We start from the raw sequence: 18,527 nt of genomic DNA on the forward strand, positions 1-18,527 counted from the left end.
AAATAACTTGATCAGCGCCTCAACATATGACATGGTATTTTATATTACCCCTTAAGTAACACTTTTATATTTTAAAAAATCACACTATTTTATCTGAAAATGTATGTCACTACACATTGTGCATATTTACAGAGAATACATAACTCAAAAGTACATACAATGGCACCACCGATAACCTCTAACTACCTCTCAACCATGTATGCATAGAATTTACAAACAGACATGTACAGTGTATGGTATATTGTGGGCGTAACTATTGTAAATCAATGGTTCTACTAAGCTATATGGAAATGTTTTTAAGAAGGTCATACGAAGGATCATTTTACTATTTGATTAAGAATTTTAAGACCCCTTGAAGTATAAATTTTCTTAAATAAAAAAATTATTTTATGAAACATTTTATTTGGCCTTACTGCTATTAGCTCATACAAGTGCATGGAACAACAGAGAGTCCCAAAGAAGAAAAAGCACATATAGAAAAAGCATATATAAAAGATATAAGAAAGATCAGGAAACATTTGTTTTTGTTTTTGACATGTATTTAACCCCTTATTTTTGGCACTAACAGTCTCCATATATACAGTGCCTTCGGAAAGTATTCAGACCCCTTGACTTTTTCCATATTTTGTTACGTTACAGCCTTATTCGAAAATTGATTAAATAAAAACAATTCCTCAGCAACCTACACACAATACCCCACAATGACAAAGCGAAAACTGTTTTTTAGAAATGTTTGCAAATGTATTAAAAATAAAAAACTGAAATACCTTATTTATATAAGTATTCAGACCCTTTGCTATGAGACTCGAAATTGAGCTCAGGTGCACCCTGTTTCCATTGATCATCCTTGAGATGTTTCTACAACTTGATTGGAGTCCACCTGTGGTAAATTCAATTGATTAGACATGGTTTGGAAAGGCACACACCTGTCTATATAAGGTCCCACAGTTGACTGCATATCAGAGCAAAAACGAAGCCATGAGGTCAAAGGAATTGTCCGTAGAGCTCAGAGACAGGATTGTGTCGAGGTACAGATCTGGGGAAGGGTACCAAAAATTGTCTGCAGCACAGTGGCCTCCATCATTCTTAAATGGAAGAAGTTTGGAACCCCCAAGACTCTTCCTGCAGAGAAGAATGGGAGAAAAAACCCAAATACAGGTGTGACAAGCTTGTAGCGTCATACCAAAAAAGACTTGAGGCTATAATCGCTGCCAAAGGTGCTTCAATAAAGTACTGAGTAAAGGGTCTGAATACTTATGAAAATGTGATATTTAAGTTTTTTATTTTTTATAAATTTGCAAACATTTCTAAAAACCTGTTTTTGCTTTGTCATTATCGGGTATTGTGTGTAGATTGACGAGGAAAAAAACAAATTTAATCCATTTTAGAATAAGGCTGTAAGGTAACAAAATGTGGAAAAGTCAAGGGGTCTGAATACTTTCCGAATGCACTGTACTTCCATTCATTTTTTCAACTGGTACCGGGGGACCTTCAGATGAGTCTTGTGAGGCCTGTGGGCATCCTAGAGCAAAACAACCAACATGTACGTGTTCGTGACAGTCTCATCTTTCCACAGATTAGTATATAGCCCAAACTGTTTCGATGCTACAGACAGAAGTTGGCAGATCGGCTGTACCGAAATCAGACGAGTCCCAAGATGCTTGTGGGGGTCGCAGAGCAAAACGGAGAACACCATCGTGTTTGTGACAGTCTCATCTTTCCATAGAGGGGTCATAATTCGGATGCTACAGATGATTTTGTGAGAATACCAATTTTACCCCTAGCCCTTAGGAGAGGCGAGAGAGGAAGGCTGGAGCAAGTGCCCCAAATTCTCTCTCTCTCTCTCTGCATCGTTCTCTCTCTCTGCATCGCTCTCTCTCTCTCTCTCTCTCTCTCTCTCTCTCTCTCTCTCTCTCTCTCTCTCTCTCTCTTTCTCTCTCCCTCTCTCTCTATCGCTATCTCTCTCTCTGTCTCTCTCCGTCTTTCTCTCTATGCATCCTACGCAACCTGTGTATTCTGTCCATCAGAACCCAGGTACAGTGGGGAGAACAAGTATTTGATACACTGCCAAATTTGCAGGTTTTCCTACTTACAAAGCATGTAGAGGTCTGTAATTTTTATCATAGGTACACTTCAACTGTGAGAGACGGACTAAAACAAAAATCCAGAAAATCACATTGTATGATTTTTAAGTAATTAATTTCCATTTTATTGCATGACATAAGTATTTGATCACCTACCAACCAGTAAGAATTCCGGCTCTCACAGACCTGTTAGTTTTTCTTTAAGAAGCCCCCTTGTTCTCCACTCATTGCCTGTATTAACTGCACCTGTTTGAATTCGTTACCTGTATAAAAGACACCTGTCCACACACTCAATCAAACAGACTCCAACCTCTCCACAATGGCCAAGACCAGAGAGCTGTGTAAGGACATCAGGGATAAAATTGTAGACCTGCACAAGGCTGGGATGGGCTACAGGACAATAGGCAAGCAGCTTGGTGAGAAGGCAACAACTGTTGGCGCTATTATTAGAAAATGGAAGAAGTTCAAGATGACGGTCAATCATCCTCGGTCAGGGGCTCCATGCAAGATCTCACCTCGTGGGGCATCAATGATCATGAGGAAGGTGAGGGATCAGCCCAGAACTACACGGCAGGACCTGGTCAATGACCTGAAGAGAGCTGGGACCACAGTCTCAAAGAAAACCATTAGTAACACACTACGCCGTCATGGATTAAAATCCTGCAGCGCACGCAAGGTCCCCCTGCTCAAGCCAGCGCATGTCCAGGCCCATCTGAAGTTTGCCAATGACCATCTGGATGATCCAGAGGAGGAATGGGAGAAGGTCATGCGGTCTGATGAGACAAAAATAGAGCTTTTTGGTGTAAACTCCACTCGCCGTGTTTGGAGGAAGAAGAAGGATGAGTACAACCCCAAGAACACCATCCCAACTGTGAAGCATGGAGGTGGAAACATCATTCTTTGGGGATGCTTTTCTGCAAAGGGGACAGGACGACTACACCGTATTGAGGGGAGGATGGATGGGGCCATGTATCGCGAGATCTTGGCCAACAACCTCCTTCCCTCAGTAAGAGCATTGAAGATGGGTCGTGGCTGGGTCTTCCAGCATGACAACGACCCGAAACACACAGCCAGGGCAACTAAGGAGTGGCTCCGTAAGAAGCATCTCAAGGTCCTGGAGTGGCCTAGCCAGTCTCCAGACATGAACCCAATAGAAAATCTTTGGAGGGAGCTGAAAGTCCGTATTGCCCAGCGACAGCCCCGAAACCTGAAGGATCTGGAGAAGGTCTGTATGGAGGAGTGGGCCAAAATCCCTGCTGCAGTGTGTGCAAACCTGGTGAAGACCTACAGGAAACGTATGATCTCTGTAATTGCAAACAAAGGTTTTTGTACCAAATATTAAGTTCTGCTTTTCTGATGTATCAAATACTTATGTCATGCAATAAAATGAAAATTAATTACTTAAAAATCATACAATGTGATGTTCTGGAATTTTGTTTTAGGTTCCGTCTCTCACAGTTGAAGTGTACCTATGATAAAAATTACAGACCTCTACATGCTTTGTAAGTAGGAAAACCTGCAAAATCGGCAGTGTATCAAATACGTTCTCCCCACTGTATAATCCCCATAGCACAGAAGATGATTGATTACAGCGTCCGTTGTTCTGTCAGCACCACATCTGTCCTCTCGTCAGTTCTGAAGGAGGCTTTTGTGGTTGTGTAACCTCTCTCTCTGTCCATCTGTAGAGGATGGTTTGTACCAGCAGCTGAATTGCATAAAATGGATTACCATTGTCTTCCCACCTCCATCCGCCAGGCATTATCTCTTTACATGACTCAGGCAGATGTGGTGGTCTGCTTTTTGTCCGAACCACACAGAGGCCATCACCAAGGTAACCCCTGGCTATTTACTTATGGTCTTGCCTACGCCTAGCGAACCGTTTTTTAAATTATATGAGAAAAAAATATTCCATTTCATTTGGAACGGCAAGCCAGAAAGAATTAAACGGGCCTATTTATATAATGAATATGAATTCGAAGGACAGAAATTATTAAATATTAAAGCATTAGACCTATCACTAAAAGCTTCAGTCATACAAAAGTTATACTTAAATCCGAACTGGTTCTCTAGGAAATTAGCAAATTTATTCAGATTACAACCTCTCACTTTCAGTTATTTGAAAAGCAAATCATTTCACAAATATCACAATTTCTAAAACAAGCCATAGAAGGTTGGTTGCAATTTCAATTGAATCCTCCAGAAACGACAGAACAAATAATGCAACAAATATTGTGGTTAAACTCAAATATACTAATTAATAAAGAAATGTAATTTTTTTGAAAATGTGTTTAAAAAAGGTATAATTGTCTTAAATGATATCATAGGTAGGACTGGTGGAGTTATGTCGCACATGCAGCTAACAAAAACGTATGGTAATGTCTGCTCTACCCATAATTACAACCAAATAATTGCAGCATTACCGCAAAAATAGAAGAGGAAAGTGGAAGGGGGAAAAAGTAAGGAACTTGTCTGTTGACCCTGCATTAAAGACCATAATTGGTTAAAGAAAATTGTGATAAATAACAAAGTATACCAGTTTCATTTAAGGACCAAAGGATTGACAGCCGTCCCATATACATTGCAAAATAGTTGGGAAGAGATTTTTGACATACCAATTCCACGGCATAGTGTTTATGAACTGATACGCAAAACGATGCCGGATTCAAAACTTAGAATTTTTCAATTTAAATTATTATACAACATTTTTGCTACCAATAGAATGTTGTTTATATGGGGTATACAATCTTCCCAGCTCTGCCGATTTTGCTGCGAAGAGACAGAATCATTAGATCATTTGTTTTGGTACTGTCCATTTGTAGCTTGTTTTTGGTCAAGGTCCAGGAATGGCTGAAGGATTGCAATATTTACCTGGAGCTAACCCTGCAGATAGCGCTACTGGGTGATCTGAAAAGTCATAGTCAATCGATCAATAATATAATAATACTTTTAGCAAAAATGTTTATTTTCAATTTACAATCTGTAGAAACAATGAGAGTAGAAGGGTTCAGAACTTTTGTGAAACATCACAGTGCAGTTGAAAAATATATGGCAAATAGAAATCCAATATGGATGTTAAGAGATAGATGGGAGGTGTTGAATGGAGCTGAAGGATGGGACTAATAACAACTAACAACAACAAATAACGTGTCCATAATAAGTATATAGGTTACAGGTTGAGAGCTTTTGTGAAAGAGCAGAGTTAGAAAAATATGGCATATACAGTGGGGGAAAAAGTATTTAGTCAGCCACCAATTGTGCAAGTTCTCCCACTTAAAAAGATGAGAGAGGCCTGTAATTTTCATCATAGGTACACGTCAACTATGACAGACAAATTGAGAAAAAAATATCCAGAAAATCACATTGTAGGATTTTTAATGAATTTATTTGTAAATTATGGTGGAAAATAAGTATTTGGTCACCTACAAACAAGCAAGATTTCTGGCTCTCACAGACCTGTAACTTCTTCTTTAAGAGGCTCCTCTGTCCTCCACTCATTACCTGTATTAATGGCACCTGTTTGAACTTGTTATCAGTATAAAAGACACCTGTCCACAACCTCAAACAGTCACACTCCAAACTCCACTATGGCCAAGACCAAAGAGCTGTCAAAGGACACCAGAAACTAAATTAAAGACCTGTACCAGGCTGGGATGAATGAATCTGCAATAGGTAAGCAGCTTGGTTTGAAGAAATCAACTATGGGAGCAATTATTAGGAAATGGAAGACATACAAGACCACTGATAATCTCCCTCGATCTGGGGCTCCACGCAAGATCTCACCCCGTGGGGTCAAAATGATCACAAGAACGGTGAGCAAAAATTCCAGAACCACACGGGGGGACCTAGTGAATGACCTGCAGAGAGCTGGGACCAAAGTAACAAAGCCTACCATCAGTAACACACTACGCCGCCAGGGACTAAAATCCTGCAGTGCCAGACGTGTCCCCCTGCTTAAGCCAAGACATGTCCAGGCCCGTCTGAAGTTTGCTAGAGTGCATTTGGATGATCCAGAAGAGGATTGGGAGAATGTCATATGGTCAGATGAAACCAAAATAGAACTTTTTGGTAAAAACTCAACTCGTCGTGTTTGGAGGACAAAGAATGCTGAGTTGCATCCAAAGAACACCATACCTACTGTGAAGCATGGGGGGTGGAAACATCATGCTTTGGGGCTGTTTTTCTGCAAAGGGACCAGGACGACTGATCCGTGTGAAGGAAAGAATGAATGGGGCCATGTATCGTGAGATTTTGAGTGAAAACCTCCTTCCATCAGCAAGGGCATTGAAGATGAAACGTGGCTGGGTCTTTCAGCATGACAATGATCCCAAACACACCGCCCGGGCAATGAAGGAGTGGCTTCGTAAGAAGCATTTCAAGGTCCTGGAGTGGCCTAGCCAGTCTCCAGATCTCAACCCCATAGAAAATCTTTGGAGGGAGATGAAAGTCCGTGTTGCCCAGCGACAGCCCCAAAACATCACTGCTCTAGAGGAGATCTGCATGGAGGAATGGGCCAAAATACCAGCAACAGTGTGTGAAAACCTTGTGAAAACTTACAGAAAACGTTTGACCTGTGTCATTGCCAACAAAGGGTATATAACAAAGTATTGAGAAACTTTTGTAATTGACCAAATACTTATTTTCCACCATAATTTGCAAATAAATTCATTAAAAATCCTACAATGTGATTTTCTGGAAAAAATATTCTCATTTTGTCTGTCATAGTTGACGTGTACCTATGATGAAAATTACAGGCCTCTCTCATCTTTTGAAGTGGGAGAACTTGCACAATTGGTGGCTGACTAAATACTTTTTTTCCCCACTGTAGAAGCAAACCAGATGGACATCATGGAAATGATCGGAGAGGTTGAGGGTAGAGGAAGTTCAGGAGTATAAACAACCAAAAGATAATTATTGTAAAATTGACTGTGTCCATAAAATGTATATAGTATGTATAAGCTGGAAGTAGAGGTCTAAGCGTTGCTGTTCACTAGTTTACTCCAATTACAGGAGGGGTGGTGGGGTTGGAAAGTAATAAAGGGAAATATATATATATATATATTTTAAAGGATGTATATACAGCTCTGGAAAAAATTAAGAGACCACTGCAAATGTTTCTTAAATCAGCATCTTGGGCCGTAGAGGACTGGAGTAAGGTAATCTTCTCTGATGAGTCCAATTTCCAGCTTTGCCCAACACCTGGTCGTCTAATGGTTAGACGGAGACCTGGAGAGGCCTACAAGCCACAGTGTCTTGCACCCACTGTGAAATTTGGTGGAGGATCGGTGATAATCTGGGGGTTCTTCAGCAATGCTCGAATCGGGCAGATTTGTCTTTGTGAAGAACGCATTAATCAAGCCACGTACAAGGTTGTCCTGGAAGAAAACTTGCTTCCTTTTGCTCTGACATTGTTCCCCAACTCTGAGGATTGGTTTTTCCAGCAGGACAATGCGCCATGCCACACAGCCAGATCAATCAAGGTGTGGATGGAGGACCACCAGATCAAGACCCTGTCATGGCCAGCCCAATCTCCAGACCTGAACCCCATTGAAAACTTCTGGAATGTGATCAAGAGGTAGATAGATGGTCACAAGCCATCAAACAAAGCCAAGCTGCTTGAATTTTTGGGCCAGGAGTGGCATAAAGTCACCCAACATCAATATGAAAGACTGGTGGAGAGCATGCCAAGACGCATGAAAGCTGTGATTGAAAATCAGGGTTATTCCACCAAATATTGATTTCTGAACTCTTCCTTAGTTAAAAAAATAGTATTGTGTTGTTTAAAAATGAACATGAACTTATTTTCTTTGCATTATTCGAGGTCTGACAACACTGCATCTTTTTTGTTATTTTGACCAGTTGTTATTTTCTGCAAATAAATGCTCTAAATGACAATATTTTTATTTGGAATTTGGGAGAAATGTTGTCAGTAGTTTATAGAATAAAACAAAAATGTTAATTTCACCCAAACCCATACCTATAAATAGTAAAACCAGAGAAACGTATATTTTTGCAGTGGTCTCTTAATTTTTTCCAGAGCTGTATATATGTATGTGTATGTATGTATATGTATGTATGTATGTACAGTGGGGAAAAAAAGTATTTAGTCAGCCACCAATTGTGCAAGTTCTCCCACTTAAAAAGATGAGAGAGGCCTGTAATTTTCATCATATGTACACGTCAACTATGACAGACAAATTGAGGAAAAAAAATCCAGAAACTCACATTGTAGGATTTTTAATGAATTTATTTGCAAATTATGGTGGAAAATAAGTATTTGGTCACCTACAAACAAGCAAGATTTCTGGCTCTCACAGACCTGTAACTTCTTCTTTAAGAGGCTCCTCTGTCCTCCACTCGTTACCTGTATTAATGGCACCTGTTTGAACTTGTTATCAGTATAAAAGACACCTGTCCACAACCTCAAACAGTCACACTCCAAACTCCACTATGGCCAAGACCAAAGAGCTGTCAAAGGACACCAGAAACAAAATTGTAGACCTGCACCAGGCTGGGAAGACTGAATCTGCAATAGGTAAGCAGCTTGGTTTGAAAAAATCTACTGTGGGAGCAATTATTAAGAAATGGAAGACATACAAGACCACTGATAATCTCCCTCGGTCTGGGGCTCCACGCAAGATCTCACCCAGTGGGGTCAAAATGATCACAAGAACGGTGAGCAAAAATCCCAGAACCACACGGGGGGACCTAGTGAATGACCTGCAGAGAGCTGGGACCAAAGTAACAAGCCTACCATCAGTAACACACTGCGCCGCCAGGGACTCAAATCCTGCAGTGTCAGACGTGTCCCCCTGCTTAAGCCAGTACATGTCCAGGCCCGTCTGAAGTTTGCTAGAGTGCATTTGGATGATCCAGAAGAGGATTGGGAGAATGTCATATGGTCAGATGAAACCAAAATATAACTTTTTGGTAAAAACTCAACTCGTTGTGTTTGGAGGACAAAGAATGCTGAGTTGCATCCAAAGAACACCATACCTACTGTGAAGCATGGGGGGTGGAAACATCATGCTTTGGGGCTGTTTTTTCTGCAAAGGGACCAGGACGACTGATCCGTGTAAAGGAAAGAATGAATGGGGCCATGTATCGTGAGATTTTGAGTGAAAACCTCCTTCCATCAGCAAGGGCATTGAAGATGACAAGTGGCTGGGTCTTTCAGCATGACAATGATCCCAAACACACCGCCCGGGCAATGAAGGAGTGGCTTCGTAAGAAGCATTTCAAGGTCCTGGAGTGGCCTAGCCAGTCTCCAGATCTCAATCCCATAGAAAATCTTTGGAGGGAGTTGAAAGTCTGTGTTGCCCAGTGACAGCCCCAAAACATCACTGCTCTAGAGGAGATCTGCATGGAGGAATGGGCCAAAATACCAGCAACAGTGTGTGAAAACCTTGTGAAGACTTACAGAAAACGTTTGACCTGTGTCATTGCCAACAAAGGGTATATAACAAAGTATTGAGAAACTTTTGTTATTGACCAAATACTTATTTTCCACCATCATTTGCCAATAAATTCATTAAAAATCCTACAATGTGATTTTCTGGATTATTTTTTCTCATTTTGTCTGTCATAGTTGACGTGTACCTATGATGAAAATTACAGGCCTCTCTCATCTTTTTAAGTGGGAGAACTTGCACAATTGGTGGCTGACTAAATACTTTTTTTCCCCACTGTATGTATGTGTATGAATGTGTATATATATATATATATATATATATATATATATACAGTCATGGCCAAAATTGTTGGCACCCCTGAAATTTTTCCAGAAAATGAAGTATTTCTCACAGAAAAGTATTGAAATTACACATGTTTTGCTATGCACATGTTTATTTCCTTTGTGTTTATTGGAATAACACAAAAAAAACAGGAAAAAGCAAATTTGACATAATTTCACACAAAACTCAAAAAATGGGCCGGACAAAATGATTGGCACCCTTAACTTAATATTTAGTTGCACACCCTTTGGAAAAAATAACTGAAATCAGTCGCTTCCTATAACCATCAATAAGCTTCTTACACCTCTCACCCGGAATTTTGGACCACTCTTCTTTTGCAAACTGCTCCAGGTCTCTCATATTGGATGGGTGCCTTTTCCCAACAGCAATTTTAAGATCTCTCCACAGGTGTTCAATGGGATTAAGATCTGGACTCATTGCTGGCCACTTCAGAACTCTCCAGCGCTTTGTTGCCATCCATTTCTGGGTGCTTTTTGAAGTATGTTTGGGGTCATTGTCCTGCTGGAAGACCCATGATCTCGGACGCAAACCCAGCTTTCTGACACTGGGCCCTACATTGCGACCCAAAATCCTTTGGTAATCCTCAGATTTCATGATGCCTTGCACACAGTCAAGGCACCCAGTGCCAGAGGCAGCAAAACAACCCCAAAACATCTTTGAACCTCCACCATATTTGACTGTAGGTACTGTGTTCTTTTCTTTGAAGGCTTCATTACATTTTCGGTAAACAGTAGAACGATGTGCTTTACCAAAAAGCTCTATCTTGGTCTCATCTGTCCATAAGACGTTCTCCCAGAAGGAATTTGGCTTACTCATGTACATTTTGGCAAACTGTAGTCTTGCTTTTTTATGTCTCTGTGTCAGCAGTGGGGTCCTCCTGGGTCTCCTGCCATAGCGTTTCATTTCATTCAAATTTCGACGTATAGTTCGCGCTGACACTGATGCACCCTGAGCCTGCAGGACAGCTTGAATTTCTTTGGAACTTGTTTGGGGCTGCTTATCCACCATCCGGACTATCCTGCGTTGCAACCTTTCATCAATTTTTCTCTTCCGTCCACGTCCAGGGAGATTAGCTACAGTGCCATGGGTTGCAAACTTCTTGATCATGTTGCGCACTGTGGACAAAGGAACATCTAGATCTCTGGAGATGGACTTGTAACCTTGAGATTGTTGATATTTTTCCACAATTTTGGTTCTCAAGTCCTCAGACAGTTCTCTTTTCCTCTTTCTGTTCTCCATGCTTAGTGTGGCACACACACAAACACAATGCAAAGACTGAGTCAACTTCTCTCCTTTTTATCTGCTTTCAGGTGTGATTTTTAGATTGCCCACACCTGTTACTTGCCCCAGGTGAGTTTAAAGGAGCATCACATGCTTGGAACAAACTTATTTATCCACAATTTTGAAAGGGTGCCAATAACTTTGTCCGGCCCATTTTTTGAGTTTTGTGTGAAATTATGTCAAATTGGCTTTTTTCCTGTTTTTTTTTGTGTTATTCCAATACACACAAAGGAAATAAACATGTGCATAGCAAAACATGTGTAATTTCAATACTTTTCTGTGAGAAATACTTCATTTTCTGGAAAAATTTCAGGGGTGCCAACAATTTTGGCCATGACTGTATATATATAGTTGAAGTCGGAAGTTTACATACACTTAGGTTGGAGTCATTAAAACTCGTTTTTCAACCACTCCACAACTTTCTTGTTAACAAACTTTAGTTTTGGCAAGTCGGTTAGGACATCTACTTTGTGCATGACACAAGTAATCTTTATTTACAGACAGATTATTTCACTGTATCACAATTCCAGTGGGTCAGAAGTTTACATACACTAAGTTGACTGTGCCTTTAAACAGCTTGGAAAATTGACTAATTGACATAATTTGAGTCAATTGGAGGTGTACCTGTGGATGTATTTCAAGGCCTACCTTCAAACTCAGTGCCTCTTTGCGTGACATCATCAATCCTGGCTGTCTCCTCTAATAGGATACAGTAAATGAATACTAGCTGGACATTGTTATACAACAGAGGTACTCAAGTACTATTTGAGAAGGTCCAATTACACAAGTGTCCTAGGTGGCAAAGTTCCGGATGGATATTGTCATTTATTGGCGTAGTAACTTTTCAAACTGTTCACTCCCCTCTTGTTTGCGGAGACAACATTTAGTCGTTTTAAAGCTCATTTCCTGTAATTCTACATATTTTGTCCTGGGGCGGAGAGACAATGTAGCAGTTTTAAAGCTAATTTCCTGCAATTCTACACTTTTACCATGTCTTATGTGTGTTCATATGATGCCTTGGGTCGAGGTCCGGCTGATATATATATTTTTTATTGTCTGGACCTGCGATCCGTATTGACCCCATTCTGTGGCTGGATCCGGACTGCAGTCCTCTGGTTGAGTATGGCTGTTATACAATATAATCAGAACATTTTGTTCCTCTCACATAATAGGTTCACCATCATACATGTAATTTAGTAGTTAAGATAGAACAGCTATGCACAGAGTGGATGCCTAGCTGTCATTTCCCCCACTCTGAAATACAGAATCAGTATCATACCATAGTCTCACTATTAATGAAATTAATGGGTGGGTTGGTGGGCGGGTGGGTGCGTGGCCTTCTCCTGCTCCATGCTGCCCTACCCTCCTCCACCGCACAGCAAGGTGACCCAGAACACCTTGACAGACAGGCCCATCTACACTCACACATATGACAGGTTACAGTCAACACAGTCTGGCTATACCTATATAATGGTAGGGGAAACATTGACTCTTATACAGCGTCTATAGAAGTCAACAGCCATGTATCAGGGAAACTTTTCAGAGTTGAGTTCACTGTTGATCCGACGATAGAGATGGATATTAGACTTGATCAATCACTCAGAATTGGACAACACTATTTGACAGATCAAAACGTAGGTAAACACTATTCGACAGATCAAAACGTAGGTAAACACTATTTGACAGATTAAAACGTAGGTAAACACTATTTGACAGATCAAAACGTAGGTAATCCTCACCCATTAATGTATCCTCCACTACGTCCTTCCACTTTTCACTGACGTGAGGCTCTGTGTTCTGTTCTTCTCTCCCAGCCGACTTTGATCTCCAGCGGGTGAAGGAATCCACTTACTTCTTCAGCTGAGAAGAACAGACAAACAAACAGACCAAAAGGAAGCAGAAGCCAAATGGAGGGATATGAGTGGGATTGACAGGCTTTGAGGCTGAACACTGGCAGGGCTGTGTGGGGCCTGGGAGGCTTTGAGGGCTTGTCTCCCTCAGACATCAGCTGATTGATCCACAGCCCGCTGGGCTAAGCCAAGGCCTTCTGAAGCAGCTCCATCGCTCATAATGACCCACAGCCAGCCACAGACCAGCCAGCCACAGACCAGTGTGGGAGGAGAGGAGGAGGAGAGAAGAGCAGCTCCCCCACTCTGGACTGGAGAGGATCTCTACAGAGCTCATTTATGGCCCATGCTTGGACTTTTACACCCCTGTTACATTTGTGTGGGTGTGGAAGTGGGTGTGAGAGAAAGTTTGTGTGTGTGTATGCATGAATGACATCCCTTGACAGAAAATGTGAGCTTTGTGTGTTATACTGTTTCATGTCTCCCGAGTGGCGCAGTGGTCTAAGGCACTGCAATGCAGTGCTAGCTGTGCCACTAGAGATCCTGGTTCGAATCCAGGCTCTGTCGTAGCTGGCCGTGACCGGGAGACCCATGGGGCGGCGCACAATTGGCCCAGTGTCGTCCAGGGTAGGGGAGGGAATGGCCAGCAGGGATGTAGCTCAGTTGGTAGAGCATGGCGTTTGCAACGCCAGGGTTGTGGGTTCGATTCCCACGGGGGGCCAGTATGAAAAACAAAAAACAAAATGTATGCACTAACTGTAAGTCGCTCTGGATAAGAGCGTCTGCTAAATGACTCAAATGTAAATGTAATGTGTTTCGCGCACCTGTGTGCGTCCTCGTCTTCTCAAGAACACCTCCACTACATAGTGAGCCAGAGACTAAGAGAGACTTCTAAGGGTGTGAGTGAGCAGGGATCAAATCAAATCAAATTTTATTTGACACATGCGCTGAATACAAGAGGTGTAGACCTTACAGTGAAATGCTTACTTACAAGTCCTTAACCAACAATGCAGTTTTAAGAATAATAAGTGTTAAGTAAAAAATAGATAGGTAAAAAATGTAAATAAATAACAAATAATTAAAGAGCAGCAGTAAAATAACAGTAGTGAGGCTACATACAGGGGGTACCGGTACAGCGTCAGTGTGCGGGGGCACAGGCTAGTCGAGGTAATTTAGGTAATAGGTACATGTAGGTAGAGTTAAAGTGACTATGCATAGATAATAAACAGAGAGTGGCAGCAACGTAAAAGAGGGGGTGGGCGGGGGACAATGCAAATAGTCCAGGTAACCATCAGTGTAGCCATCAGCGGAGTATCCCAGTGTGATTAGTGTGTGCCCTCCATCTCCCTCCCTCTCTGGGCAGAGTCAGGCAGCTCTCTCCCTCTCCCTCTCTCTCCACATGGCTCTGATCCACCCACTCCACCCCTCTGGCTAACACCTGGGTGATTAAGCACATGATCCTGCCTTTCATCGATTCAGAGGCATCTAGGAAGATGCCCACTCTGACATTTAGAGCCACACCTGATTTACCCCGCACGATTTACCCCACAGCTTCTATCTCAAGGCCATTATACTGTTAAATAGCATTCACTAGCCGGCTACCACCCGGTTACTCAACCCTGCACCTTAGAGGCTGCTGCCCTATATACATAGACATGGAATCACTGGCCACTTTAATAATGGAACACTAGTCACTTTAATAATGTTTACATACTGCTTTACTCATCTCATATGTATATACTGTATTCTATTTTACTGTATTTTAGTCAATGCCACTCCGACATTGCTCGTCCTAATATTTATGTATTTCTTAATTCCATTCTTTTACTTTTAGATTTAAAATAAAATCAAACTTTATTTGTCACATGCGCCGAATACAACAGGTGTAGACCTTACCGTGAAATGCTTACTTAGAAGCCCTTAACCAACAATGCAGTTCAAGAAAGAGTTAAGAAAATATTTACCAAATAAACTAAAGTAAAAAATTATCAAAAGTAACACAATAAAATAACAGCTTTGTGTGTATTGTTGTGAATTGTTTTATACTACTGCACTGTTGGAGCTAGGAACACAAGCATTTCGCTACACCCGCAATAACATCTGCTAAATATGTGTATGTCATGACTGTCTGTGAGATGTGGTAAACGAAGTCAGGCGCAGGACACAGAACTCTCGGATACGTACTTTTAATACGAAAAGGATCCAAAAGGACACAGAAAATATCTCCACGCAGGGAGGAAATAACCCGCTCACAAAATAGACAACCGTGAAGGGGAAAACAATCACACACAAAGTACAGATGAGAGACAGGGGTAATTATAAGGGAAACAATTAACATAATGACGAACAGGTGTAAACAATACAGACAAAACTAAACAAACACCGATAACATCGAACGGCAGTAGCTAGTACTCCGGGGACGACGAACGCCGAAGCCTGCCCGAGCAAGGAGGAGGAGCAGGCTCGGCAGAATCCGTGACAGTACCCCCCCCCTTGACGCGCGGAGCAGGGCGAGTTGGGTGACTCCGGTGGAACTCTGTCAACAGGGAGGGATCTAGGATGTCCCTCCTAGGGACCCAGCACCGTTCCTCCGGACCGTACCCCTCCCACTCCACGAGATACTGCAGACCCCCCATCCGACGCCTCGAATCCACGATGGAACGGACTGAGTACGCCGGAGCCCCTTCGATGTCTAGTGGGGGCGGAGGGGCGTCTCGTACCTCATTCTCCTGGAGTGGACCAGCTACCACCGGCCTGAGGAGAGACACATGGAACGGGGTTAATGCGATAATTAACAGGCAGCTGTAACCTATAACATACCTCGTTCAATCTCCTCAGGACTTTAAATGGCCCCACAAACCGCCGGCCCAGCTTCCGGCAGGGCAGGTGAAGGGGCAGGTTTCTGGTTGAGAGCCAGACCCGATCTCCCGGTGCATAAACCGGACCCTCACTGCGGTGGCGAACGGCGCTCGCCTTTTGCTGTCTGATGGCCCGCTGCAGATGGACGTGCGCAGCGTTCCATGTCTCCTCCGAGCACCGAAACCATTCATCCACCGCAGGAGCCTCGATCTGGCTCTGATGCCAAGGTGCCAGAACCGGCTGATAGCCCAACACACACTGGAAAGGAGTGAGATTAGTGGAGGAGTGGCGGAGTGAGTTTTGGGCTATCTCTGCCCAGGGAATATACCCCGACCACTCCTCCTGCCGGTCCTGGCAGTAGGACCTCAGAAACCTACCCACATCTTGGTTTACTCTCTCCACCTGCCCATTACCCTCAGGGTGAAAACCCGAGGTAAGGCTGATTGAGACCCCCAAACGTTCCATAAACGCCCTCCACACTCTAGAGGTGAACTGGGGACCCCGATCAGACACTATATCCTCAGGCACCCCGTAGTGCCGGAAAACGTGAGTAAACAGGGCTTCGGCCGTTTGTAGGGCTGTAGGAAGACCTGGCATAGGGATGAGACGGCAGGCCTTAGAAAACCGATCCACAACGACCAAGATCGTGGTATTCCCCTGGGAGTGGGGAAGGTCCGTGACAAAATCCACCGACAGGTGAGACCACGGCCGTTATGGAACGGGGAGAGGTTGTAACTCCCCCTGGGCAGGTGTCTAGGCGCCTTACACTGGGCGCACACCGAGCAGGAAGAAACGTAAACTCTCACGTCCTTAGCTAAGTTGGGCCACAAGTACTTCACGCTAAGAGAGTGCACCGTCCGACCAATACCAGGATGACCAGAGGAGGGTGACGTGTGAGCCCAATAAATCAGTCGGTCACGGACCTCGAGCGGCACGTACCTCCGTCCCTCTGGACACTCTGGGGGAGAAGGGTCGGTACGTAACGCCCGCTCGATTTCCGTGTCGACCTCCCACACCACCGGTGCCACGAGACAAGACTCCGGTAGTATGGGAGTGGGCTCAATGGACCTCTCCTCTGTGTCATATCGTCGGGACAGGGCGTCTGCCTTAACATTCTGTGACCCTGGGATATACGTGATCTTAAAGACAAACCGGGCCAGGAACATGGCCCACCTAGCCTGACGAGGGTTCAGTCTCTTCGCTGCCCGGATGTACTCCAGGTTACGATGGTCAGTCAGAATGAGAAAAGGGTGGTTAGCCCCCTCAAGCCAATGTCTCCACACCTTCAGGGCCTGGACCACAGCTAGCAGCTCCCTGTCCCCCACGTCATAATTGCGCTCCGCCGGACTGAGCTTCTTAGAATAGAAAGCACAGGGGCGGAGTTTTGGAGGTGTGCCCGAGCGCTGAGACAGTATAGCACCGATCCCCGCCTCGGACGCATCCACCTCGACTTGGAACGCCAAAGAGGGATCCGGATGTGCCAGCACCGGAGCTGAGGCGAACAGGTCCTTCAAATGACTAAACGCCCTGTCCGCCTCAGCCGACCACTGCAAACGCACCGGGCCCCCCTTTAGCAGGGAGGTAATGGGAGCCGCTACCTGTCCAAAACCCCGGATAAACCTCCGGTAGTAATTGGCAAAACCCAAAAACCGCTGCACCTCCTTTACTGTAGTTGGAGTCTGCCAATTACGCATGGCTGAAACGCGGTCAATCTCCATCTCCACCCCTGACGCAGACAACCGGTGTCCCAGGAAGGAGATGGACTCCTGGAAAAACAGACATTTCTCTGCCTTCACATACAGATCATGCTCCAACAGTCTACCCAGCACCCGACCTACCAGGGACACATGCTCGGTACGTGTAGCGGAGTATATCAGAATGTCATCAATATACACCACTACCCCCTGTCCATGCAAATCCCGGAATATCTTGTCTACAAATGATTGGAAGACTGAAGGAGCATTCATTAGACCGTATGGCATGATGATGTACTCATAGTGACCCGAGGTGGTACTGAAGGCTGTTTTCCACTCATCTCCCTCCCGAATGCGCACCAGGTTGTAAGCGCTCCTGAGATCCAATTTTGTGAAGAAGCGCGCCCCGTGTAATGACTCCGTCATACTAGCAATCAGAGGGAGAGGATAGCTGTATTTGATGGTGATCTGATTGAGACCACGGTAATCAATACACGGGCGTAAACCCCCATCCTTCTTCTTCACAAAAAAGAAACTTGAGGACGCAGGAGAAGTGGAAGGCCGTATGTATCCCTGTCTCAAGGATTCGGCGATGTATGTCTCCATAGCAGCCGTCTCCTCCTGAGACAGAGGATACACATGGCTGCGAGGGAGCGCCGCGCCAACCTGGAGGTCTATCGCACAATCCCCCTGTCGATGAGGTGGTAATTGAGTCGCCTTCTTCTTACAGAAGGCGCTTGCCAAATCGGCATACTCAGGAGGAATGTGCATTGTGGGCATTTGGTTCGGACACTCCACCGTCGTTGCCCCTACGGAAACACCTACACACCGCCCCACACACTGATCAGACCATCCCTTGAGAGCCCTCTGTTGCCATGAAATGTTGGGGTCATGAGATATTAACCAGGGAAGTCCCAACACCACTGGAAACGCAGGAGAGTCAATTAAATACAACTGTATAGTCTCCTCATGACCCTTCTGCATTTTCATCTTCAGTGGCGCTGTGACCTC

This window comes from Coregonus clupeaformis, chromosome 11, assembly GCF_020615455.1.
Source record: "Coregonus clupeaformis isolate EN_2021a chromosome 11, ASM2061545v1, whole genome shotgun sequence".
Taxonomy (NCBI): Eukaryota; Metazoa; Chordata; class Actinopteri; order Salmoniformes; family Salmonidae; genus Coregonus; species Coregonus clupeaformis.